Consider the following 27,176-nt stretch of genomic DNA (forward strand, 5'->3'; position numbering starts at 1 on the left):
TAAGTATATTCATGTCGCAGTTCGATGTAGCAGTCAGATGGCGATCCAGTGACAGTAAAAAAAGGTAAGGAACAGTTTTGGGTTATTGCAGGTAACGCCTGAGGGCCACGACGACGACACATTCTATGTTTCGTCGAAATAATCAGCAAATCACTTTCAATAAGCAGCATTTAAATTTGTATGCGAAGATTGAGAAATAGAATTAATTTCAAAGGGAAGATTTCATTTGTTATTATTAAGCAAGAGATAGAAATCCTAAGAGACGGTTTCATAGGTTATTGTAGAAGGAAAAGTTGCGTAACAAAAAAAAAAGAGAGATATAGAGGAGACGGGAAGGTTTCAATCTCTACATATTTATTTCGCAATAAAGTCACCCTGGCGACGAACACGCGTCTATCACCGAGAGTCCAGTTTGCTCGTACTGTCACTGTAGAACGTTTGACTTTGTTCACGGAGCCACCGCCACACGTTTGTCTGCACCGCTTCATCTCTACCTAAGTGAAGTCCGCGAGAGTGAAGCTTCAGAAAAAGATGAAAAGTGAATGGAGCCAGTTCTCGACTCTCGCGATGGCCGTGAACCCGAGGCGTCGGCTTGTTCCAGATGCCGCAGCGTTCGTGTGTGGCCTCGCATTGTCATGCTGAATCAGAGGGTGCTCCGTGTGTGGACAAACCCGTCGAATCCGAAAGTCGATTGTAGCACGCTTCTTCTCACTCACCGGCATACTTACGTCACACGCCGCCATGTTACACGCTACAGTACGAGGCCTTCTAGCGGCAGAGGGCTGCAAACACACTGAAGCGCCAAAGAAAATGGTATAGGCTCGCGTATTAAAATACGGAGTCGGCCGAAGTGGCCGTGCGGTTCTAGACGCTGCAGTCTGGGACCGCGAGACCGCTACGGTCGCAGGTTCGAATCCTGCCTCGGGCATGGATGTGTGTGATGTCCTTCGGTTAGTTTGGTTTAACTAGTTCTAATTTCTAGGGGACCGATGACCTCAGAAGTTGAGTCCCATAGTGCTCAGAGCCATTTGAACCAATCAAATACGGAGATATGTGCCTGTATAAGAGCACAAGTGTCTGGCGCAGTTCTTAGATCGCTTACTGCCGCTAGAATGGCACGTTATCAAGATTTAAGTGAATTTGAACGTGGTGCTATAGTCTGCGGGCGGGCGATGGGACACAGCATCTCCGAGGTAGCGACAAAGTGGGGATTTTCCCTTACGACAATTTCACGAGTGTACCGTGAATATCAGGAATCGGTAAAACAGATCTCCGACATCATGAACTCATCGACTCTACATGTCAGCAGGCGATGGAGGCTCTGTAATGGTGTGGGGCGTGTGCACTTGGAGTGATATGGGACCCCTGATACGTCCAGATACGACTATGACAGGTGACACGAACGTAAGCATCCTGTCTTATCCCCTTCACCCATTCGTGTCTATTGTGCATTCCGACGGACTTGGGCAATTCCAGCAGACCCCACACGTCCAGAATTGCTACAGAGTGGCTCCATGAACATTCCTATGAGTTTAAACACTTCCACTGGGCACCAAACTCACCAGATATGAACATTTTTTAGCATATCTGGGATCCCTTGCAAAGTGCTGTTCAGAAGAGATCTACACCACTTCGCACTCTTACGGATTTGCGGACGGCCTTGCAGGATTCACGGTGTCAGTTCTCTCCAGTACTACTTCAGACATTAGTCGAGTCCATGCCACGTCGTGTTGCGGCACTTCTGCGTGCTCGCGGGGGCCCTACACGATATTAGGCAGATGTACCAGTTTCTTTGGTTCTTCAGTGTATACAGGGTGGTCCATTGATAATGACGGGACCAAATATCTCACGAAATAAGCATCAAACGAAAAAACTACAAAGAACGAAACTTGTCTAGCTTGAAGGGGGGAACCAGATGGCGCTATGGTTGGCCCGCTAGATGGCGCTGCCATAGGTCAAACGGATATCAACTGCGTTTTTTAAATAGGAACCCCCATTTTTTATTAGATATTAGTGTAATACGTAAAGAAATATGAATGTTTTAGTTGGGCAAATTTTTTCGCTTTGTCATAGATGGCGCTGCAATAGTCACAAACATATGGCTCACAATTTTAGACGAACAGTTGGTAACAGTTAGGTCCAACTAAAACATTCATATTTCTTTATGTAGTACACCAATATGTCATAAAAAATGGGGGTTCCTATTTGAAAAACGCAGCTGATATCCGTTTGACTATGGCAGCACCATCTAGCGGGATAACCATAGCGCCATCTGGTTTCCCTCTTCAAGCCAGACATGTTTCGTTCTTTGTAGTTTTTTCGTTTTACGCTTATTTCGTGGCCCGGTCACGGTCAATGGACCACCCTGTATACATATGAAAACTGAAGATATAGAATGTTAATGTTGGTTTTATTTAAAAAGTTGTAAGATTTTCCACATCAAAACTTCTGAGGCACCAACGTGAAATCTTTCTCTATCGCACTTTGCACTAACTGATTTAGCTATCATGGCCTGGAAAGAATAAAGGTTTATTATGAATTATTAGGTGTTTTGTGCTGTTATGAAATACAAGATATATTTTTATTGTTTCACAGGCACTCTTTTGCGTTGCCATCACAGCACTTGATTGAACAACATACTTGGAGTCCAGTTTTTCAGGCACATAGTTGACGGGCACCATCCATTCCAGGGAAATTTTGAATGTAATTCCGTTGTGATTTTGGAGAAGTCGTTTTGATTCCCTAGCGTTTTTTTTTTTTTTTCGTGTACTCTGGATGTCAGTCCAAATCTGGTCCACTTGGAGTTGTTTACGAGTGACGTAATACACACGTAGGACTGTCGGTGATTAATTCTGTTGGCAGTATTGAGACCACTCGGTGATAAATCTGTCGGTGGACATGAAAAACTTGCCTGTAAGAGTCTTTATTGGGTGTAAATGTCGCCCCAAATAACACAATTTCGAAGTCAGTGAATATGGTGTAGGAAATGTTCTTATGATCGAGCCTTTCCTCTTATACGAGGGTTGCCCAGAAAGTAATGCACTGCATTTTTTACCTTCAACAATTGTTTATTAAACATAATAAGAAGTACACACACGAAAGAATGGTGTTTCATAAACACACGCTATATTTCCACGTAATCCGTATCCCGTTCTGTGGCCTTCCTCCAGCACGAAACAAGGGTTTGTATGTCCTGTCAGTACTAATCTTTGTCCTTCTGGGGGAGCCAGTGGTTCACTGTGTGAATCACCTCCTCATCGTCCTCAAAATGTCTTCCACGAATGGCATCCTCCCGGCGGGAGGCCCTCTCTACACGATATTTCATTTCATTTCATCGGTGCATGTATGTTACAATCAATTAAAAATGGTCTTCTGTCGCTAGAATTGCAAAACGTACAAGCGTGTTACACAATCTCAAGCAAATTAACAAAGAAACGAGGGGACGCAGGAACAGAAGAAAGAAAGGAAAGACTACTTACTGTGATTCGAGAGCATTGTAACGAATAAGGGAAAGTCGACGAGAAGAACAACGTGAAAGTACTGGAGAAGAGCAATGGATTATGGTGTGGTCACATTGAGACAGTTAATCCGACGAACGAGAAGAACGGGACAAGGATGGAAACAGAGGAAGAAAACAAAACATTTAAGCGAAAATCGACGAGTCGAAACACGCATGAACTGAAATTGGAAACCTGTGGTGTGTCATTCTGAGCCCATTAGACAATACTGTCCGCACGCGAGTGTCGTTAGGAGAGAAGTGCAGCCAGACTTGTTGATAGTGTGGCGCAAAAAAATACAAGGGTGACCCTCACGCACATACTGGATTAGTGGCAAAGACATCCAAATGCCAAGAACACAACTATGTGTTTTTGATGGGTTGCCCAGAAAGTAATGCACCTCATTTTTTTTCTCAGCTATAAACAATGCTGCTAATACGAAACGTTGCGTATGTATTATTTGAAGTTTCCTGAGTGAGCGCGCCAAGTTTCCGTCACTTCCGACAGATAGCGTAGCTGCAGAACAGATCCAAAATGGCGTCTGTGGGTTATGTTCGTTACAATCAACGTGCCGCCATTGAATTTCTCACTGCAGAGAAAGAAACTGTGCGGAATATTCACGAACACTTGAGCAGTCTATGGAGCATCTGCTGTCGACAGAAGTACAGTTAGTCGCTGGGAGCTGAGGATGAGGTCATCAAAAGGCGGTTCGGCGGAGCTCCACGAGTTGCAGCGGTCCGATAGACCATCCACGGCTGTCACATCTGACGGCATCTTCGGACTTCCATTCAAAACCAGCTGGGAATCGCACCCGGGCCCCCCGGCAGGACAAGCCGAGCTACGCTGGTGGCCTATCCACCGTTGATTGCATTATTCTCACTGATATTTAGGGTTCCGTGCCTCGGTCGGTAGAAACGAAAACATTATACGATCACTTCTGGTCCGTCTGTCTTTCTGGCTGCCTTTCCATCTGTTAAGACCCCTTTTTCTCAGGAATGGGTAAAGGTATCAAGTCGAAACGTATTTCACATACTAAGGACTGTGGTCACTTGGCGGTGTAGAAACTTTAAGCTATCCAGTAAGTGGAAACAAAAGGTAATAACATTTGTGTCATACATTTTGATACTCGCAAACTCCCTCCTCAACACCTATAGGTTACTTCTCATTGACACAGAATCATGAAATTTGGCAAGAAGTAAGGTTCTACAGTACACGTAAAGGAAAAAAAATCCGAAAATTGTTAATTTGTAATTGAATCTCTCGAAATAAACTTTTTTTCTGTCATGTTATACTACTGTTTGTCTTTCCGTCTGTTGAGACCCCTTTTATGACAGGAATAGGCAGACATATCAGGTTGAAATTTACGATGCGCATTAGGGTCTATGGTTCTTTGGCGCTGTAAAAATTTAAGCTTTTTCGTCAGTGCAGTCAAAAGATACGGCCATTTATCTCTCATATTTTGATATCGTGCCAGTATCGATATCGATGACAGGCAAAAATCGGAGTAATTCTCGATTCTCAGGATGGGTGAACTATCTGTATGCATAATTAAGTTTGCACCGAACCTTTGGTGGACGAAGCCTGTTTTTCGGAATGAGGACAAAATGCAGGAAACCATCCGAAAAAAAGGAACCTAATGAGACACGGTCGGATATGCCTTTCTAGGGAGATAGGCCCGCTTCAAGAAGGAGATAAAACGTCTTTCATAGCATAAGTTGCAGTGGCAAAGCATAGTTGGAAACACACAAAGCTAGAGGAAATTTGGAAATTTGTGGTAAGCTCCTATGGGACCAAACTGCTAAGGTCATTGGTCCCTAGGCTTAATGTAACTTAAAGTAACTTACGATCGAATTTTCACCTCGTGGTCAATACGCGAGATGTATGTGCGGGGAAGCAACATGTTGTCCGACTCCTCCTGAAAAGTGATGTCGTGAAATTTCAATAGTAAATCTCTCCGTGATGCACAACACCTCTCTTGAAACGTCTGCCAGTGGGGTTTGTTTAGCATCTCCGTAACGCTCTATCACCAGTTCCAAACGATACCGTGACGAAACGCGCCCATCTTCATTGGATCTTCTCTATCTCCTCTATCAGTCCTACCTGATAGGGATCCCAGATAGATGAACAACACTCAAGAATCGGGCGAACAAGCGCCTTATAGGACACTTCTTTCGTGGATGAGTTACATTTTCCTAAGATTCTTCCGATGAATCTGATAGGTACGGTAGACGCTGTCTCCAGGTATTTTTGATCAATAGTGTAGCTAAACGGTAGTGGACTTCTTTTCCTATGTATTCGCAATATGTTACATTTATGTACGTTCATTGTTAACTGCCAGAGCCTGCACCATTCATCGATTCTCTGCATGTCGTTCTGGAAATTCTTACTGTCTGCAACTTTGGTATAGAAACTGCATCATCTTCGAATAGCCTTAACGAGCATCCGACGCTTCCTACAAGACTGTTTCTATATAATGTAAACATCAACGGTCCTATCACACATCCCTGTGGTGCTTTTGTTCCTTTAAGAGCGACGTGTTGAGTTGTATCTGCAAGAAAGTCTTGAATCCAATCGTAAGTCTGCTCCGATACTCCATAAGCTTTGCAAAAACAGACATAATGTCTTATGGGATAACAGCAATCAGTGATTTTATAATGTTACTTAAAATCCGTCTTGATTGCAAATTTTTTTATTATTCATATGACCGGTTTCGGTTCATTCAGAACCATCTTCAGATCTGATATTTCAGTTACAGGAGTAACCCGTCCAAATCCAGCAGCTTTCGTCCACTTTCTATCTCCTGATGGACCATGTTAATGAGCAATCTTACCCAGACGCATGGATAACATCACAGCCCACATCCTGTGACTCCTGACTAACGTGTTATACGGAGGTGACAGTAGAACGTTTGGTTTGGTCACCACATTGGTCACGTTGGTGTAGGCGAGGAGGGGCCCCATCCCCAGTGTAGCACGATACACTTTAACAACAGCGGCATGTGTACAGTTTGCAGACTCAGCCGCTTCCGAGATGCTTCCATCCTTGGTGCAAAAGCCAATTGGCTTGCCCTTTTGGACGTCAGATAAGTTACTCCGTTTCCGCATCATGACAACGGCTGCACTGTTTTCCACGACCTACCGGCACGATTTACACTACTGGCCATTAAAATTGCTACACCAAGAAGAAATGCAGATGACAAACGGGCATTCATTGGACAAATATATTATACTATAACTGACATGTGGTTACATTTTCACGCAGCTTGGGTGAACAGATCCTGAGACATCAGTACCCAGAACAAACACCTCTGGCCGTAATAACGGCCTTGATACGAGTGGGCATTGAGTCAAACGTAACCGAGACGTGTAACCAATGGCGCCCCATACCATCACGCCTGGTGATACGCCAGTATAGCGATGACGAATACACGCTTCCAATGTGCGTTCACCGCGATGTCGCCAACCACGGATGCGACCATCATGATGCTGTAAACAGAACTAGGATTCATCCGAAAAATGGCGTTTTGCCATTCGTGCACCCAGGTTCGTCGTCGAGTACCCCATCGCAGGCGCTCCTGTCTGTAATGCAGCGTCAAGGGTAACCGCAGCCACGGTCTCCGAGCTGATAGTCCATGCTACTGCAAACGTCGTGCAGATGGTTATTGTCTTGCAGACGTCCCCATCTGTTGACTCAGGAATCGAGCCGTGGCTGCACGATCCTTTACAGCCATGCGGATAAGATGCCTGTCATCTCGACTGCTAGTGATACGAGGCCGTTGGGATCCAGCACGGCATTCTGTATTACCCTCCTGAACCCACCGATTCCATATTCTGCTAACAGTCATTGGATCTCGACCAACGCGAGCAGCAATGTCGCTATACGATAAACTGCAATCGCGATAGGCTACAATCCGACGTTTATCAAAGTCGGAAACGTGATGGTACGCATTTCTCCTCCTTACACGAGGCATCACAACGACGTTTCACCAGGCAACGCCGGTCAACTGCTGTTTGTGTATGAGAAATCGGTTGGAAACTTTTCTCATGTCAGGACGTTGTTGGGGTCGCCACCGGCGCCAACCTTGTGTGGATGCTCTGAAAAGCTAATCATTAGCATATCACAGCATCGTCTTCCTGTCGGTTAAATTTCGCGTCTGTACCACGTCATCTTCGTGGTGTAGCAATGTTAATGGCCAGTAGTGTATATACCCTGCCGCCCCCCCTCCCCCTCCCCCCGCCCCCCCCCCCCCCCAGTTAGTGCTGCCACCTTACGTCTGTGAACCGTTATTGCACGTTCACGTTCAACGTTAATGTGAGAGGACCCTGTGAAGGAACAGTGGACTCTTGCTGTTAGCTACCTAAAGCGGAGATAACATAGTGGTCGGTTATTCGTCTAATGATCCGAGCCGAAACAGTGTCATCACTACTGGATTTCCGGGGCGACATTCCACCGTATTAGTCTTGTCGTCTGTCCGCACTTGAACAGATTAGGCCGCGCTATGTAATGCTAAACCTTTAGCGTATTAACCTCTGTTTCCCGAGCCAATTTGCTATGCGAAAAGGACGGTGCCAGTCACCACTCATTCTGTTCCCAAAGACATTATTTTTCCCTGTAGCAGCGAGATCGATGTGAGAGTTCGTGATAAATATCTATGGCCTTTCCAGTTCTTAGTGGCACAGTACTAGGAAAACGTCGCCACTGTATGCTTTACGCAAGGTAAAAAGAAAATCATGTCCGCGTTTCTCGGTAGTAATTTCCTAGTCCGAGATCAGCGAAACGCGCACCATATTGCCTGCAGATGCCCGCAGGCGATATCCGCGGCGGTAAATTTGCGGAGAAAGCACCTGGCTGCCAGTTCGTGCGTTAAGCGAAGCGGGTATACAAGCTAGCTAGGCCTTCGCGTGTCGCGCTCGCATCGATATGGAAAGCGCTTACGCAGTGCAAGGCGCAGGGTGTCGCATCGCTACCGGGAACTGAAGCAAACCTCAGAAATTTACTAAAACTGCCCAATATTGCAACTCTGCTCTTATTTAAATACATTACTCTAAATTATCACTCATTTCTATCTTATATCGTTATTTAGCCAAAATCTGACACACCTGCCTAATATCGTGTAGGCTATCTGTGAGCACCCAGAAGTCCCGCAATACGACGTGGCATGGACTTGACTTATGTCTGAAGCAGAGCTAGAATTCAAAATGAAACCAAAAAATGACGCTTCTAGCGTTATCTAAACGAATTAACTCACTTAGCAATGCCTGATGGGATATCAGTAATCAGTGATTTTATAATGTTACTTATAATCCGTCTTGATTGCAAATTTTTTTATTCTTATGACCGATTTCGGTTCATTCAGAACCATCTTCAGATCTGATATTTCAGTTACAGGAGTAACCCGCCCAAATCCAGCAACTTTCACATGTGACGCAGCATTATAGAATTAACTCACGTTCACCACACTCCAAAGCTATACCCTCAGGTACTAACGATTATTTTTACAAGCTCGAAAATTTTTTTTACATAAAAGTGGGCGGCAATCTTGTATCACCAAAGGGTTTTTTTCGCAGGTGATGGGGAAGATTATGAGACATCAAGGAATCGTCACTTTGTTAATAGAGGGAAGCGTTTGTGTGGAGGGGGGACAATTCTAGAGGGAGAAGAAGGGATAACTTCAGTAAGCAGGGCCAAATATACACTGAAGAGCCAAAGAAACTGTTACACCTGCCTAATATCGTGCAGGGTCCCCGGGAGCACGCAGAATTGCCGCAACACGACGTGACGTGGACTCGACTAACGTCTGAAGTAATGCTGGAGGGAACTGACTCCATGAATCTGGCAGGGCTGTCCATAAATCCTTAAGAGTACGAGGGGGTGGAGATCTCTTGTGAACAGCACGTTGCAAGGCATCGTAGATTTGCTCAATAATGTTCATGTCTGGGTAGTTTGGTGGCCAGCAGGTGTTCAAACTCGGAAGACTGTTCCTGGAGCCACTGTGTGGCAATTCTGGACGTGCTGGGTTGACACTTTGTCCTGATGGAACTGGACAAGTCCGTCGGAATGCACAATGGACATGAATGGATGCAAGTAATCAGACAGGATGCTTACATATGCGTCACCTGTCAGAGTCTAGACATATCAGGGGTCCCATATCGCTCCAAGTGGACACGCCCCACACCATTACAGAGCCTGTATCAGCTGACATGCAGCGTCCACAGATTCATGGTGTTGTCTCCATACCCGTACGCGTCCATCCGCTCGATACAATTTGAAACGAGACTCGTTCTACCAGGCAACATGTTTGCAGTCATCAGTAGTCCAATGACGGTGCTGACAGTCCGATGCGACGCGTAAAGCTTTGTGTTGTGCAGTCATCAAGGGTACACAAGGGGGCCTTCGGCTGCGAAGGACAATATCGATGACGTTTCGTTCAACGGTTGGCGCTGATGCATGCTGACGACCCAGCATTGGAATCTTCTCCAATTTGCGGAAGGCTTGCACTTCTGTCACGCTGAGCGCTTCTCTTCGTTCATCATTGGTCCCGTTCTTGCAGGGTCTTTTTCCGGCCGCATATGTCGGAGATTTCCTGTTTTACCGGATTCCTGGTATTGACGGTACACTCGTGGAATAGTCGTACGGGGAAATCTCCATTTCATCGCTGGTGCACCACGTTGAAACTCACTTAAATCTTGACAACATTCCGTTGTAGCAACAGTAACCGATCTAACAGCTGCGTGAGAGGCTTGTTTTCTTATACAGGCATTGCGGACCGTGCTCCGTATTCTGCTTGTTTATATACCCATATCTCTGTATTTGAATACACCCGCCTATGCCGGCCGGGGTGGCCGAGCGGTTCTAGGCACTACAGTCCGGAACCGCGCGACCGCTACGGTCACAGGCTCGAATCCTGCCTCGGGCGTGGGTGTGTGTGATGTCCTTAGGTTAGTTAGGTTTAATTAGTTCTAAGTTCTAGGGGACTGATGACCTCAGAAGTTAAGTCCCATAGTGCTCAGAGCCATTTTGAACACCCGCCTATACCAGTTTCTTTGGGGCTTCAGTGTATCGTCTTAGTGTCTAGGGTGCGGTCACAGTGGCATCGATATAGGGTAGTTGCATTCCGCCGAAGACCCACTTCGGCTGAAGAGGGCACATCTTTTCACATAAATACGCGTCTATGTGCATGGCCACAGTGTAACCGATCTCATCGTCCGAACATAGTTCGGAAGAGAAACGATGAATTTCAAATCAAATCAAATTTGGGCGTAACATAGCAGAACGATATGAAGTGGGACAAGCATGTAACGCCAGTTGTGGCGAAGGCGGATAGTCGTCTTCGGTTCATTGGAAGAATTTTGGGAAGATGTGGTTCACCTGTGAAGGAGACCTATACTCGAGTACTGCTCGAGCAATTGGGATCCCTATCAGGTCGGATTGAGAGAGTTCATAGAAGCAATTCAGAGGCGGGCTGATAGATTTGTTACTGGTAGGTTTTATCATCACGCAAGTGTTACGAAAATGCGTCAGGAACTCGGGTGGGAGTCTCTGGAGGAAAGGAGGCGTTCTTTTCGTGAATCGCTACTGAGGAAATTTAGAGAACCAGCATTTGAGGCTGACTGCAGTACAATTTTACTGCCTCCAACTTACATTTTGCGGAAAGACCACAAAGATAAGAGAGATTAGGGCTTGTACAGAGGCATATAGGCAGTCATTTTTACCTCGTTCTGTTTGGGAGTGGAACAGGGAGAGAAGATGCTAGTTGTGGTACGAGGTACCCTCCGCCACGCACCATATGGTGGATTGCGGAGTGTGTATGTAGATGTAATAGAAGCGAAGGTCGAGGGCAAAAAGAAGAAAGGTTGAAGAGTAATATCTTGCTCAGGTAACAAAAAGCAGTGGACAGGATTGCCAAGTGTAGATCAACCACTTGATTCTACGGTTCATAGACTAAGGACGCATGGAATGGTCGCCAAAATCCATTAGTCGACGGGCTGAAGAAGAAGACGATGAAAAAAATTGTAGATATGAACAAATGGATGGCGCGGTGGAAACACGTTGTAGCGGTTCCCCTCCACGTGTGATCTCAAGATATGCCAACGATTCCAGCAGACAGGAAACGTGTCCAGGCGCTACGGTACGGGACGTCCACAGTGTACAACACCACAAGAAGACCGATACCTCACCATCAGTGCCCGAAGACGGCCACGGAGTAATGCAGGTAGCCTTTATCGGGACCTTACCGCATGCACTGCAACAGTTGTCTCCAGACACACAGTCTACAGACGATTGAACAGACATTGTTTATTTTCCCAGAGACCTGCAAGGTGCATTCCACTGACCCCTGGTCACAAGAGAGCCCGTAAAGCCTGGTGTCAAGAACACAGTACATGGTCATTGGAACAGTGGTCCCAGGTTATGGTTCAAATGGCTCTGAGCACTATGGGACTTAACAGCTGAGGTCATCAGTCCCCTAGAACTTAGAACTAGTTAAACCTAACTAACCTAAGGACATCACACACATCTATGCCCGAGGCAGGATTCGAACCTGCGACCGTAGCGGTCTTGCGGTTCCAGACTGAAGCGCCTAGAACCGCTCGGCCACTACGGCCGGCCCCAGGTTATGTTCATGGACGAGTCCAGGTATAGTCTGAACAGTGATTCTCGCCGGGTTTTCATCTGGCGGGAACCAGGAACCCGATACCAACCCCTTAATGTCCTTGAAAGGGACCCGTATGGTGGTCGTGGTTTGATCGTGTGGGGTGGGATTATGACTGGTGCACGTACATCCCTGCATGTCTTTGACAGAGGAACTGTAACAGGTCAGGTGTATCGGGACGTCATTTTGCACCAGTATGTCGGCCTTTTCAGGGGTGCAGTGGGCGCCACCTGATGGATGATAACACACGGCCCCACCGAGCTGCCATCATGGAGGAGTACCTTGAAACAGAAGATATCAGGCGAATGGAGTGGCCTGCCACTTCTACAGACCTGAACCCCATCGAGCACGTCTGGGATGCTCTCGGTCGACGCTGCACTTCAAACCCCTACGGCACTTCAGGAGCTGCGACAGGCACTGGTGCAAGAATAGGAGGCTATACTCCAGTAGCTTCTCGACCACCTGATCCAAAGTATGCCAACCCGTTGTGCGGCCTGTGTACGTGTACATGGTGATCATATCCCATACTGATGTCGGGGTACATGCGCAGGAAACAGTGGCATTTTGTAACACATGTGTTTCCGGACGGTTTTCTCAACTTATCACCAATACCGCGGACTTACAGTTCTGTGTCATGTGTGTAACCTATGTGCCTATGCTATTAGCCATTATCCTTAATTTATGAGCATGACTGTAGTAGCACTGGCGTGTGAACTCCAGCCTTCGTCGCCGACGAACATCAGTCAGCACGGGTGGATGGACCAGCTACCTGTTGCAGAGGCCCGTACACATCTCCTCAGCGTTCACCCCTGTCATCTACGGCCTTGGTGCACCCAGGTTTTGGACAGCGCCATTTTCCCATTTACAGTATACTTTACAGCCGGCGCCAGGAGAACAGTTTGCAAACTTATCAGTTTCTGGAATGCTTCCACTTTTGCCCCGATAGCCAATCATGTCATGGTTTCATGGTTTGACGTTCATGTGAGATGCTGAAATAGAGCTTCACCGGTGGCTCACAGTCTTACTGCCTTTATGGATGGTAAAACTGTTCCATTCGACAGTGATGTCATTCCAAATACATCACTGGAGTGCACGTTGAAGTTGTGGCGGTGGGACTTTGAAGTCCCATACCATCCTCCGACGGTCGAAGTTCGCTTTGCTGCAAGAGGTAACTTAACTGCTAACAATATTACGAATCAACATTGGTGGTTTACCATACGTCCTTTAGGACGTCATATAAATGGCACCGCAGTACGGCAACGAGTGTACTGTTTCCCACTTTTCCCGACACGCTTTGTATCCCCTCCACTGCTAGTGCTGCTCTGTGATTGCTTCTACATCTACATCTACATTTATACTCCGCAAGCCACCCAACGGTGTCGTCGGAGGGCACTTAACGTGCCACTGTCATTACCTCCCTTTCCTGTTCCAGTCGCGTATGGTTCGCGGGAAGAACGACTGCCGGAAAGCCTCCATGTGCGCTCGAATATCTCTTAATTTTACATTCGTGATCTCCTCGGGAGGTATAAGTAGGGGGAAGCAGTATCTTCGATACCTCATCCAGAAACGCACCCTCTCGAAACCTGGATAGCAGGCTACACCGCGATGCAGACAGCCTCTCTTGCAAAGTCTTCCACTTGAGTTTGCTAAACATTTCCGTAACGCTATCACGCTTACCAAATAACCCTGTGACGAAACGCGCCGCTCTTCTTTGGATCTTCTCTATCTCCTCTGTCAACCCGACCTGTTACGGATCCCACACTGATGAGCAATACTCAAGTGTAGGTCGAACGAGTGTTTTGTAAGCCACCTCCTTTGTTGATGGACTACATTTTCTAAGGACTCTCCCAATGAATCTCAACCTGGCACCCGCCTTACCAACAATTAATTTTATATGATCATTCCACTTCAAATCGTTCCGCACGCATACTCCCAGATATTTTATAGAAGTAACTGCTAGCAGTGTTTGTCCCGCTATCATATAATCATACAATAAAGGTTCTATGTATTCGCAATACATTACATTTGTCTATGTTAAGGGTCAGATGCCACTCCCTGCACCAAGCGGATAGGTCCGCTGCAGATCTTCCTGCATTTCGCTGCAATTTTCTAATGCTGCAACTTCTCTGTATACTACAGCATCATCCGCGAAAAGCCGCACGGAACTTCCGACACTATCTACTAGGTCATTTATATATATTGTGAAAAGCAATGGTCCTATACCACTCTCCTGTAGCACGCCAGATGTTACTTGAACGTCTGTAGACGTCTCTCCATTGAGAACAACATGCTGTCTTCTGTTTGCTAAAAACTCTTCAATCCAGCCACACAGCTGGTCTGATATTCCGTAGGCTCTTACCTTGTGAGTTATTGCACGTTGATGCCGAACATAAGCGGTGGTCACGTTAATGTGACTGAACTGTGCAGTTTGGTATCTTAACAAAACGACCCAAAAAAAGAAAGCGAACGGTTGAAAACGATTAATTGTGGGCTTCATGTTTCATCTAATCCTCTTCCAGCAAAAAGTCACCGTGAAAGTAGCAATGTGGCCGGCCAAGGCTCGCCACAGGTAAAACAGTGCAGAAACCATCTCTTTGAGCATGGAATACAGTTCACGACAGACTTTTTAACACAGAGATTCAGTGTCAATAACAAATATTATATGTCAGGCCCTCTCACTTACATTTCCATTTGCAGTGAGATTAAATTGTACAATATGAAAACCATTCCGAAAATATAAAAGCAGGGAAGTTAACTGTTCTAGAGCATACGCGTCAGTAGACCACAGCGTAAATATTCAAAATGGATGGAATTAATTAATTCTATACGAATTGCGGTAAGAATTTCACATGATTCTACTGCAGTTGTAGTATAGATCGTCCTTTTAAAAACTTGATTCCATTTGTTGTTGATAATTCTTCCGGGTTATATGACCGTGGTCCATGGAAATCTTCTATTCCTAACGTTTCGTCCAATACTACGTTGGACATCTTCAGAGGTATGGCTGGTCCTGCTGAGTCCTGCCGATTGACGAGTCGGGCGTCAGAGAGCGGCCTAAATACCGAGGACAGTGGGCGTGGTCTAGCTCGCACATAGTAGCAGAGAGAAAACTAGTCAAAGATAAAATGTAACTATCGATAATAGTCCATCATACTTATCGATTCTGTAACGCTACTGTCCATATCTCGCTTAATTTCAAGGCCTCTTCTTTTCCATTAAAATTATCTTCATGTTTATAAATTTCAATAGCCTCCCTATACAGGCGTGGATAATAGTTCGTGGTAGCACTTAAAACTGCAGTTTCAGAAAACTTAACTACATGGTCACCGGACTGAAGTGCATGCTCCGCAACGGCCGATTTATCTGTTTTTCCCAGTCGGCAAAGACTTTTATGCTCCTTTACCCTTGTATTCACACTTGTTTTCGTAGTACCAATATAGACCTTGCCACAAGTACACGGAATTTTATACACACTGCCAGATGATAATGGTGGCCTTTTATCTTTAACAGAACGAAGCACTTGTCCTATTTTCCTGGTAGGTTTGAATACCGGTTTCACTTTATGTTTCAGTAAAATTTTGCCGATTCGATCTGTAACCTTACTAATGAAAGGTAAAGACACCATGTTCTTCCATTGCTGTGTACCATCCTTGTCCTTTGGCCTGCTGTTCAAAAATGGTTCAAATGGCTCTGAGCACTATGGGACTTAACATCTATGGTCATCAGTCCCCTAGAACTTAGAACTACTTAAACCTAACTAACCTAAGGACATCACACATATCCATGCCCGAGGCAGGATTCGAACCTGCGACCGTAGCAGTCGCGCGGCTCCGGACTGAGCGCCTAGAACCGCTAGACTACCGCGGCCGGCTGGCCTGCTGTAATTAGGTCTTAAAACTCTATTAATTTCTTTGTACCCATTCTTTTCGAAGGCCTGTTTCAGATGATTCAGTTCCGTATCCAGATGTTCCGACGTACAAATCCGTTTTGCCCTCTCCACTAAACTTTTCTTTACACCTCTTTTTTGTTATGGGTGACGACTGGAGTTCTTACTTAAGTATCTATCAGTATGTGTGCTCTTCCGAAACATTTTATGTTTTAGACTGCCATCGGTCTGTCTCATGACTAACACATCGAGAAACGAAATAGCCTGGTCTTTTTCCACTTCAATGGTAAACCGAATTTTAGGGTTTATGCTACACTCCTGGAAATGGAAAAAAGAACACATTGACACCGGTGTGTCAGACCCACCATACTTGCTCCGGACACTGCGAGAGGGCTGTACAAGCAATGATCACACGCACGGCACAGCGGACACACCAGGAACCGCGGTGTTGGCCGTCGAATGGCGCTAGCTGCGCAGCATTTGTGCACCGCCGCCGTCAGTGTCAGCCAGTTTGCCGTGGCATACGGAGCTCCATCGCAGTCTTTAACACTGGTAGCATGCCGCGACAGCGTGGACGTGAACCGTATGTGCAGTTGACGGACTTTGAGCGAGGGCGTATAGTGGGCATGCGGGAGGCCGGGTGGACGTACCGCCGAATTGCTCAACACGTGGGGCGTGAGGTCTCCACAGCACATCGATGTTGTCGCCAGTGGTCGGCGGAAGGTGCACGTGCCCGTCGACCTGGGACCGGACCGCAGCGACGCACGGATGCACGCCAAGACCGTAGGATCCTACGCAGTGCCGTAGGGGACCGCACCGCCACTTCCCAGCAAATTAGGGACACTGTTGCTCCTGGGGTATCGGCGAGAACCATTCGCAACCGTCTCCATGAAGCTGGGCTACGGTCCCGCACACCGTTAGGCCGTCTTCCGCTCACGCCCCAACATCGTGCAGCCCGCCTCCAGTGGTGTCGCGACAGGCGTGAATGGAGGGACGAATGGAGACGTGTCGTCTTCAGCGATGAGAGTCGCTTCTGCCTTGGTGCCAATGATGGTCGTATGCGTGTTTGGCGCCGTGCAGGTGAGCGCCACAATCAGGACTGCATACGACCGAGGCACACAGGGCCAACACCCGGCATCATGGTGTGGGGAGCCATCTCCTACACTGGCCGTACACCACTGGTGATCGTCGAGGGGACACTGAATAGTGCACGGTACATCCAAACCGTCATCGAACCCATCGTTCTACCATTCCTAGACCGGCAAGGGAACTTGCTGTTCCAACAGGACAATGCACGTGCGCATGTATCCCGTGCCACCCAACGTGCTCTAGAAGGTGTAAGTCAACTACCCTGGCCAGCAAGATCTCCGGATCTGTCCCCCATTGAGCATGTTTGGGACTGGATGAAGCGTCGTCTTACGCGGTCTGCACGTCCAGCACGAACGCTGGTCCAACTGAGGCGCCAGGTGGAAATGGCATGGCAAGCCGTTCCACAGGACTACATCCAGCATCTCTACGATCGTCTCCATGGGAGAATAGCAGCCTGCATTGCTGCGAAAGGTGGATATACACTGTACTAGTGCCGACATTTTGCATGCTCTGTTGCCTGTGTCTATGTGCCTGTGGTTCTGTCAGTGTGATCATGTGATGTATCTGACCCCAGGAATGTGTCAATAGTTTCCCCTTCCTGGGACAATGAATTCACGGTGTTCTTATTTCAATTTCCAGGAGTGTATTAAGATAATCAAAAAATTCGTCTAAAGCATTTTTACCGTATGTCCAAACCACGAATGTGTCGTCTACATAACGATACCAACAACATGGTTTCTTATTTGCTTTATTCAACACTAATTGTTCAAATTTATCCATGTAAAAATTGGCCATACAACCCGGAAGATTTATCAACAACAGTACCATCCGGTCGTGAAAGCCTTCATTGTATGATTGATTCCATTTCTTGTATTTCTTGAATATTTCGGCTGAAGGGTGGAGTACTGTTCGATTATCATCTCTCCCTCGCCGCTCTGCGACGAGGGGATGAAGTAACAATAAAGAGAAAAAAATATCCGTGCTTTGGCGTTAGGGTCCTGAGCAACCCTTTCAGCCGGTGTGTGGGCGGCCACGTGGAGCCCAGCTAGTGTTGTCCAGAAGTGGAGCGCTGGAGAGATCGTTAGCCCGCCGTTGTGTTCCTAATGGCAGCGCCATTCACCCAGCCAATGTCTGCTTGCTCTGTAGACACTAGGGCCTCTCTGTATAGGCACCCTGTATAGCTGCAGACAGCTTCATCTAGCGGGCGCTTCCACCAGGCTCGCCTTACGAGTTCCTACAGACCAGCAGCAAGTCACGCTATTGAGATGAGACACTGGTCTTGTTTTAAAATTTGTGGTTTGTTACTGTTAGACCAATGGCACCCCAGAGCTTAACGGAGCTTTGGCAGTCCTGCGACCAAATAAGGCAGAAGGGTTAGATAGCATTCCTTCAGAATTTCTAAAATCGGTGGCAGCTAACTGACTACTGAAGTTAATTTGTGGAATCTGTGAGTCCGGAGAAATACCGTAAGACTTCCTGAAAACCATCATTCATGTTGTTGTTGTGGTCTTCAGTCCTGAGACTGGTTTGATGCAGCTCTCCATGCTACTCTATCCTGTGCAAGCTTTTTCATCTCCCAGTACCTACTGCAACCTACATCCTTCTGAATCTGCTTAGTGTATTCATCTCTTGGTCTCCCTCTACGATTTTTACCCTCCACGCTGCCCTCCAATACTAAATTGGTGATCCCTTGATGCCTCAGAACATGTCCTACCAACCGATCCCTTCTTCTGGTCAAGTTGTGCCACAAACTTCTCTTCTCCCCAATCCTATTCAATACTTCCCCATTAGTTATGTGATCTACCCATCTAATCTTCAGCATTCTTCTGTAGCACCACATTTCGAAAGCTTCTATTCTCTTCTTGTCCAAACTATTTATCGTCCATGTTTCACTTCCATACATGGCTACACTCCATACGAATACTTTCAGAAATGACTTCCTGACACTTAAATCTATACTGGATGTTAACAAATTTCTCTTCTTCATAAACGCTTTCCTTGCCATTGCCAGCCTACATTTTATATCCTCTCTACTTCTACCATCATCAGTTATTTTGCTCCCCAAATAGCAAAACTCCTTTACTACTTTAAGTGTCTCATTTCCTAATCTAATACCCTCAACATCACCCGACTTAATTCGACTACATTCCATTATCTTCGTTTTGCTTTTGTTGATGTTCATCTTATATCCTCCCTTCAAGACACCATCCATTCCGTTCAACTGCTCTTCCAAGTCCTTTGCTGTCTCTGACAGAATTACAATGTCATCGGCGAACCTCAAAGTTTTTATTTCTTCTCCATGGACTTTAATACCTACTCCGAATTTTTCTTTTGTTTCCTTTACTGCTTGCTCAATATACAGATTGAACAACATCGGGGAGAGGCTACAACCCTGTCTTACTCCCTTCCCAACCACTGCTTCCCTTTCATGTCCCTCGACTCTTATAACTGCCATCTGGTTTCTGTACAAATTGTAAATAGTCTTTCGCTCCCTGTGTTTTACCCCTGCCACCTTTAGAATTTGAAAGAGAGTGAAAGAGAGTATTCCAGTCAACATTGTCAAAATATATATTCATATTCATACAATCCCGAATATTGCCGCGCCGGGTAACCGCGCGGTCTCAGGCGCCTTGGCACGGTTCCGAGTCCTCTTTCCGGCAAGGGTGTGTGTGTTCTCCTTAGCGGAAGTTAGTTCAAGTGTTCAAGTAGTGTGTAAGCCTAGAGACTGATGACCTCAGCAGTTTGGTCCCATGGGAAGTTATGACAAATTTCCAAATTCCGAATATAGCAAGCGCACGTAAGTGTGAGAACTGTAACACAATCACCTTAATGTCTCATGCATCCAACATTCTGACACGAACAATAAACAGAAGAATCTAAAGAAAATTCAGGATGTGTTATAAGGACGTCAAAGAGACGGACTTTGACAACAGTGTAATCAGATGTACGACAAATATCTTTCTTTATCAGTACGGTGGTGCGTTGGGACATTCGCATACAAGACTTCGGTTCTTGGTCTACACGTAAGTTTATTTTTATTTTCCAATTTTGCTCTGCCCAATAAGACTGTAGTACACACTGTTTCTTAAACGATACGTATTGGATTGGTGCCTAAGTTCGTAAAGGTTTTCAAAGGTTTAATAAACAGAACAGATACGCATAACAGAGACTTTAGTCATCAAATGGTTGGTTCAAATGGCTCTGAGCACTACGCGACTTAACTTCTGAGTCATCAGTCGCCTAGAACTTAGAACTAATTAAACCTAACTAACCTAAGGACATCACACACATCCATGCCAGAAGCAGGATTCGAACCTGCGACCGTAGCGGTCGCTCGGCTCCAGACAGTATCGCCTAGAACCGCACGGCCACCCCGGCCGGCCTTTAGTCATCAATAACATATTTTCTTCTTCAGTAGTTGCAACATTCGGCCAATGCTGAGAGAACTTTTTGAATCCACGACTGAAGAAATCACATGGTTTTGAGGAGAAGAACTCGTCGAGACGTGAATGAGATTTTCACTCTGCAGAGGAGCGTGCGCTGATATGAAACTTCCTGGCAGATTAAAACTGTGTGCCGGACCGAGACTCGAACTCGGGACCTTTGCCTTTCGCGGGCAAGGGCTCTACCAACAGAGCTACCCAAGCACGACTCACGTCCCGTCCTCACAGCTTTACTTCTGCCAGTACCTCGTCTCCTACCTTCCAAAATTAACAGAAGTTCTCCTGCGAAAGGCAAAGGTCCCGAGTTCGAGTCTCGGTCGGGCACACAGTTTTAATCTGCCAGGAAGTTTCATATCAGCGCACACTCCGCTGCAGAGTGAAAATCTCATTCTGGAAACGTCCCCCAGGCTGTGGTTAAGCCATGTCTCCGCAATATCCTTTCTTTCAGGAGTGCTAGTTCTGCAAGGTTCGCAGGAGAGCTTCTGTTAAGTTTGGAAGGTAGGAGACGAGGCACTGGCAGAAGCAAAGCTGTGAGAACGGGACGTGCTTGGGTAGCTCAGTTGGTAGAGCCCTTGCCCGCGAAAGGCAAAGGTTCCGAGTTCGTGTCTCGGTCCGGCACACAGTTTTAATCTGCCAGGAAGTTTCGTCGAGACGTGTTAGGAGCGCGTTTTCATACGGAAGGAAAGTTCCTTGACGGTTGTTCAACAGAGAGCGGTAAAAGTTAATATCTGAGGGTGCAAGATCAGGTGAATCAGGTAGGTGCGGAATGAGGAGAACTTTAAGTTATTTTGCGAATTTTTTTATCTGCACTTACGTCCGTTTGAGTGTGTAGTCCACTCCATTGACAGATATGTGTTTACAATGATTTAAAATTTATATTCGCGTAATTTGACTCATAGCAGATCATATTAGTCTATGCTCTCATGTAGCGTGCAAGGGCAACACCCATTTCGCAAAACTCCATACACACCCGACGCCTTTTGACGTCACACGCAGTATCGAAGACAGCAGAAACTGCTATCGACTTCCGCCAGCGTTCGATGTGGCGTGCTTGGCAATCGCCATATTCAGTTTCGTATCGTAGCGTGCAAGCTAATGAAGTATGTACGTCAAGTATGCATGAAGTCTCGTGAAATGAGTGTTATCCTTAGACGCTGCTTAGAAGCATTGAATAATACGATCTTTGTATGTAGCTATTACCAGTGAAATTCCGTGAATATGAATTGTAAATCATTGCAAACATATATCTGTCAGTGGAGGGGACTCAACAATCGAACTATAGCAAGTAAAAATAAAAAAAAGTGCACAAAATAATGTAAAGTTCTGACAAGCCTCAACAGCTCGGGAACTGAGACACAATCTCAACAGCCACTCCAAGACACTGTGTTGTGACACAGAGAGACGTAAATACCTATAGTATTAGAAGTAAGCCATCTAACGTATCTTTTATTATTTTATACGAAAATGATGTATTTTATATTGCAAATTTACTTGAAAATGGCAAACTGCCGAAACGATACTCGTACTGTGTAAATAAAGAGCTAATAAAATCGTTGTACAGCAGAAAACGGGAGAATATGTAATACGTCATTCACTCACCTAATGCATGCTGCGAGCCCTTCTCATAGGAAGCTTATGGAATCTTATAACAGTTTTTAATGAACGTACAAAAAACAAAATCCTGTATTTGGGAAAAAAAGATAGTTACGCTGAGCTGTTGTGACCGTAGTAGCTGAAGACAACCGGTATACGGTACTGATAAGGGTATTTGACGTAAATGTCATTGTTTACTTATCTCCACGATGCGTTTCAAATGTTTAAACGTCCATCATCAGGTGGATTTGCATTTTTTACTATGACATGTGTGTGTGTGTGTGTGTGTGTGTGTGTGTGTGTGTGTGTGTGTTGTGTTACGATTTTTGGGAGCAACTTGTGGTAGTGTCTAGGGGAGGAACAAAACTCTATTTCAGAACATAGTTTGGGATTTCTTTTGACAAAATGCTAACGGGAAAAATAAAATAAGTAAAACAGAGTATCTCCAGTGGTCACAGGTTCCTTTCACTGTCGTAACACATTACATGTGTACTGTCATATTTTGTAAACAAATATGGCGTCTGGAAACTATTAGGTGCATCGATCATATAGCAATTGTTTCCAGACGCCATATTTGTTTACAAAATATGACAGTACACATGTAATGTGTTACGACACACCTTGGAGATACTCTGTTTTTGTTAAAAAATATATCGGCTCAACCACTTGTTTATAGCGTAAAACACTAAGACTGACGCGTTTCGGAAGTCAGGCTTCCGTCATCAGAATAATAAAAAGAACCTGTTAAAACTCGCTAAAACGGAACATGCACCAGGCACAATTAAATTGATAATAAAATTAAAACATCGTGGCTTCTTCCCTTATTGCAAATGGCTCTGAGCACTATGGCACTTAACTGCTGAGGTCATCAGTCCCCTAGAACTTAGAACTAAGGACATCACACACATCCATTCCCGGGGCAAGATTCGAACCTGCGACCGTAGCGGTCTCGCGGTTCCAGACCGCAGCGCTTAGAACCGCTCGGCCACTCCGGCCGGCTCCCTTGTTGCAACCGTGTCTTCCAAGGTGCATCGCCACATAGTCGTCAAAATATAAAAAAACCTAAAATGGGGTCGCCTATGGTGTTCAACATCTAACAACATGGCTCTCTCCTCTATCGTCGTAAACCGCCCGTGCGTCTTCGTTGATACCACACAGCACGTAGCCAAACATGACACTGAAACGAAAGTGAGCTCACGCGCACGTAAACAAGGAAGTCACAGAGATGTCCATACAAACAGATAACGTATACATGTTCCAAGGACCTCATGAAATGATGGTATCCTGCCAATTGCTAAAAATGTAGTCACTAAAAGAAACCAGTGAAATGTTTGAAAAAGTTATTTGTATCACCAGTTAGCTGTTCATTCAGTGTGTTCTGTTTATCCACACTATGTATCGTAATTTCCAGCTGTTCTAGTAGATCCAGCTTTTAGCCTTTGTCGTGTCTATGTAAAATAACGAGATCCTGATCTATTCCCAACATGGGGTGTCCCGTTTCCCAAATATGCGTGGCTACAGATGACGTTTCGAAATTATTAAGCCGGAAAGCATCGCTATGTTCTTTGTAACGTACTTTAAAGGACCTGCCAGTTTGGCCTACATAGCTTGCCTTGCACGTGTTACACCATTTTAGGATTTTTTATATTTTGACGACTATGTGGAGGTGCACCTTGGAAGACACGGCTGCAACAAGGGAAGTAGCCACGATGTTTAATTTTAGTATCAATTTTATTGTGCCTGGTGCATGTTCCATTTTTAGCGAGTTTTACGTGGTTCTTTTACTTTTTATTATTCTGATGATGGAAGCTTGACTTCCGAAACGCGTCAATCTTAGTGTTTTACACTATAAATAAATGTTTGAGCCGATATATTTTTTAACATTGACATTCACAACCACGATCTATCATCCAGTATTGATAAAGTCAAAATTGTTTTACTTATTTTATTTTTACCCTTACAAGGAGACGGCACGACTCTGGGGTTCGGGATTTGTCCGAAATTTTGTGTGGTGAAAGAGGAGCCCTAACACCTCACGTGGTTAAAATATTAGGACGCACTATTAGGAAAATCCCGAGAAAACTCGATCCAAAGTTTCTTAGGTGCCTTATGAGTATAAAATGTTAATCCATTGCGAAGCCGCAGTCTGGCCTACACGGTTAGAAGGCGGAGCCTTACGCCAGCGGTCTCGGGTTCGATTCCTCCTCTGGCTCTTTTTTTTTTTCTTCTGTTGCTTGCAAAATTACAGCGCATTGTTACAGGAGAATCGTGAATTTAATTCCCAGGAAGACAGTATAAAAATTCATTCTATAATTCAGCATCAGTTATCGGCACCATTATTCCGAGGCATGATTCAATATGCCTGGTTTGGCTCAAAATTATCAAAATTATCAGACACTCACAACACTTTCGTAAATGTTATTGGGGCATATTTTTGTACAGATTTATTGCAGACGCCCTGTGATTGTAAAAAAAACCGCTTTTATATGTTGCGCAAGATGTCGCAAAAATTATTGCTTTGTTTGTTTTTACAATAATTACCACTGCGGTTCTTCATGTATAAAAATTGAATGTTTCCCAATCGAATTTGTTATTCTGATTAAAAACCCAGTGATTCTCCTTATATACTTTACAATGAAAAATAGAAAACCCACCGCCATTAATTGTGTTGTTGGACAAAAAGAAAATAATTTTTATTCAATAATGTAACTAATTTGTTAAAGATAATGTAGGTTTGGGAAACTTTTTGAATAATTGGTGGACTAACAAAAGAAAATGAAACAGAAGAAAAAAAGTGCCACGGGAGGAATAGAACCCGAGACCTCTGGCGTAAGGGTCCGAGCCCTAAACATCTAGGCCACACGGCGGCTCGGCAGTGTACTAACATTTTATATTCATAAGGCACTTAAGAAACTTTGGATCGATTTTTCCCGGGATTTTCCGGGTAGTGCGTCCTAATAGTTTAACCACGTGAGGTGTTAGACGTCCTCTTTCACCACACAAAATTTCGGACAAATCCCCGACCCCACGCTCGTGCCGTCTCCTTGTTAGATACACGTTTAGTTTTTGTCAAAGGACACCCCCAGACCATGTTGTGGAATTGTGTTTTGTTTCTCCACTAGACAGTGCCAAATGTTCCTCCAAAAAATCGTAACACAACACACACACACATATCATACCAGCAAATGTAAATCCACCTGATGATGGAGGTTTAAACCTTTGAAACGAGTCGTGGAGACAAATAAACAATGACTGTTAACAGTAAACTTGTTCATATTTGACGTAGATGCGATTTTTGCGTTGCCAAAGTGTATCTCTTTGATGTGTACTTTCTACTGAAAATACTCACGGGACGGAATTTTGTCACAGATATTTTTGTACTGCTGGTAAGCCATGAACCGCACTGTGACATCCCAGTACGAGCGCGATCCTCCAGTCCGACCGCTTACGGGTGGACGCTTTCACTGGTTTCCCCCACGCGTCGCATATCTCTCGAGCGGCCGCAGACAGAGAACGCCAGCCAGCGTTCTGGTCCAGTGTGGTCTGACCACTGCGACGCAGGCCGTTAATCACCACTCAGCGCCCGCTAGTCACGGCCCCACACAGACCATTAGCGCCGTTAATGGCTTCGCATTGCGGCGTTTTTATGTGCCGTCCCAGCGGCACTTACAAATAGATCCGCTGCCGCGACCCCTTAATAGGACAGCTCTATCCTAGAGTCGTTCCGTTATTAGGTGACGCTACTTGATAAGATCGCAGTTTGGAATCTATTTGCTTGGGTGTAACTGGGTCAACTAACGTCTCTGGGGTAATTGTTTAGCCCGGCGCAGTGTGTGCAACTAGCGAGATTGGCCTGTGAAGATCGAAGTGAATGAGACAGTGTTATGGGTTACTAGATGGCGAGAGAGATGGAGCTAGATAGAGACATAGGTGGATACAGCAGTACCCATCTACCCCTACATTTACATCTATAGTCTGCAAACTACTGTGAAGTACACGCCACAGGTTACGTCCCACAGTAACAGTAATTAACGCTTCTGCAGCTGGTCCCGGCGGAGGTTCGAGTCCTCCCTCGGGCATGGGTGTGTGTGTTTGTCCTTAGGATGATTTAGGTTAAGTAGTTGTAACCGTAGGGACTGATAACCTTAGCAGTTAAGTCCCATAAGATTTCACACACATTTGAACATTTGGATTAACGCTTCTTCTAGTTCAAAAATGGTTCAAATGGCTCTGAGCAGTATGGGACTTAACATCAGAGGTCATCAGTCCCCTAGAACTTAGAACTACTTCAACGTAACTAACGTAAGGACCCAGAATGAGATTTTCACTCTGCAGCGGAGTGTGCGCTGATATGAAACTTCCTGGCAGATTAAAACTGTGTGCCGGACCGAGACTTGAACTCGGGACCTTTCCCTTTCACGGGCTAGTGCTCTGGTAGGAGACGAGATACTGGCAGAAGTAAAGCTGTGAGGACGGGGCGTCACTCGTGCTTGGGTAGCTCAGTTGGTAGAGCACTTGCCCGCCAAAGGCAAAGGTCCCGAGTTCGAGTCTCGGTCCAGCACACAGTTTTAATCTGCCAGGAAGTTTCATATCAGCACACACTCCGCTGCAGAGTGAAAATCCCATTCTGGAAACATCCCCCAGGCTGTGGCTAAGCCATGTCTCCACAGTATCCTTTCTTTCAGGAGTGCTAGTTCTGCAGGGTTCGCAGGAGAGCTTCTGTAAAGTTTGGAAGGTAGGAGACGAGATACTGGCAGAACTAAAGCTGTGAGGACCGGGCGTGAGTCGTGCTTGGGTAGCTCAGTTGGTAGAGCACTTGCCTGCGAAAGGCAAAGGTATCGAGTTTCGGCCCGGCACACGGTTTTAATCTGCCAGGAAGTTTTTAACCTAAGGACATCACACACATCCATGCCCGAGGCAGGATTCGAACCTGCGACCGTAGCGGTCGCGCGGTTCCAGACTGAAGCGCCTAGAGCCGCTCGGCCACTCCAGATGGCCGTCTTCTCGTTCCATCCATG

At 45.7% G+C, this 27,176-nt stretch overlaps 1 protein-coding gene and 1 non-coding gene across 4 annotated transcripts in view; one reads left to right on the top strand and one right to left on the bottom strand.

Annotated features, from left to right (window-relative positions):
• The window catches only part of LOC126428105 (uncharacterized), an 857,744-nt gene that overhangs the window by 645,466 nt on the left and 185,102 nt on the right, over window positions 1–27,176 (bottom strand). The gene's annotated exons all lie outside the window — the stretch shown is intronic.
• Trnaw-cca (transfer RNA tryptophan (anticodon CCA)) lies at window positions 26,646–26,720 on the top strand. Its single transcript has one exon. It is a non-coding gene; the product is annotated as a tRNA-Trp (tRNA).

Source organism: Schistocerca serialis, chromosome 12 (genome assembly GCF_023864345.2).
Source record: "Schistocerca serialis cubense isolate TAMUIC-IGC-003099 chromosome 12, iqSchSeri2.2, whole genome shotgun sequence".
In the NCBI taxonomy this organism is placed as follows: Eukaryota; Metazoa; Arthropoda; class Insecta; order Orthoptera; family Acrididae; genus Schistocerca; species Schistocerca serialis.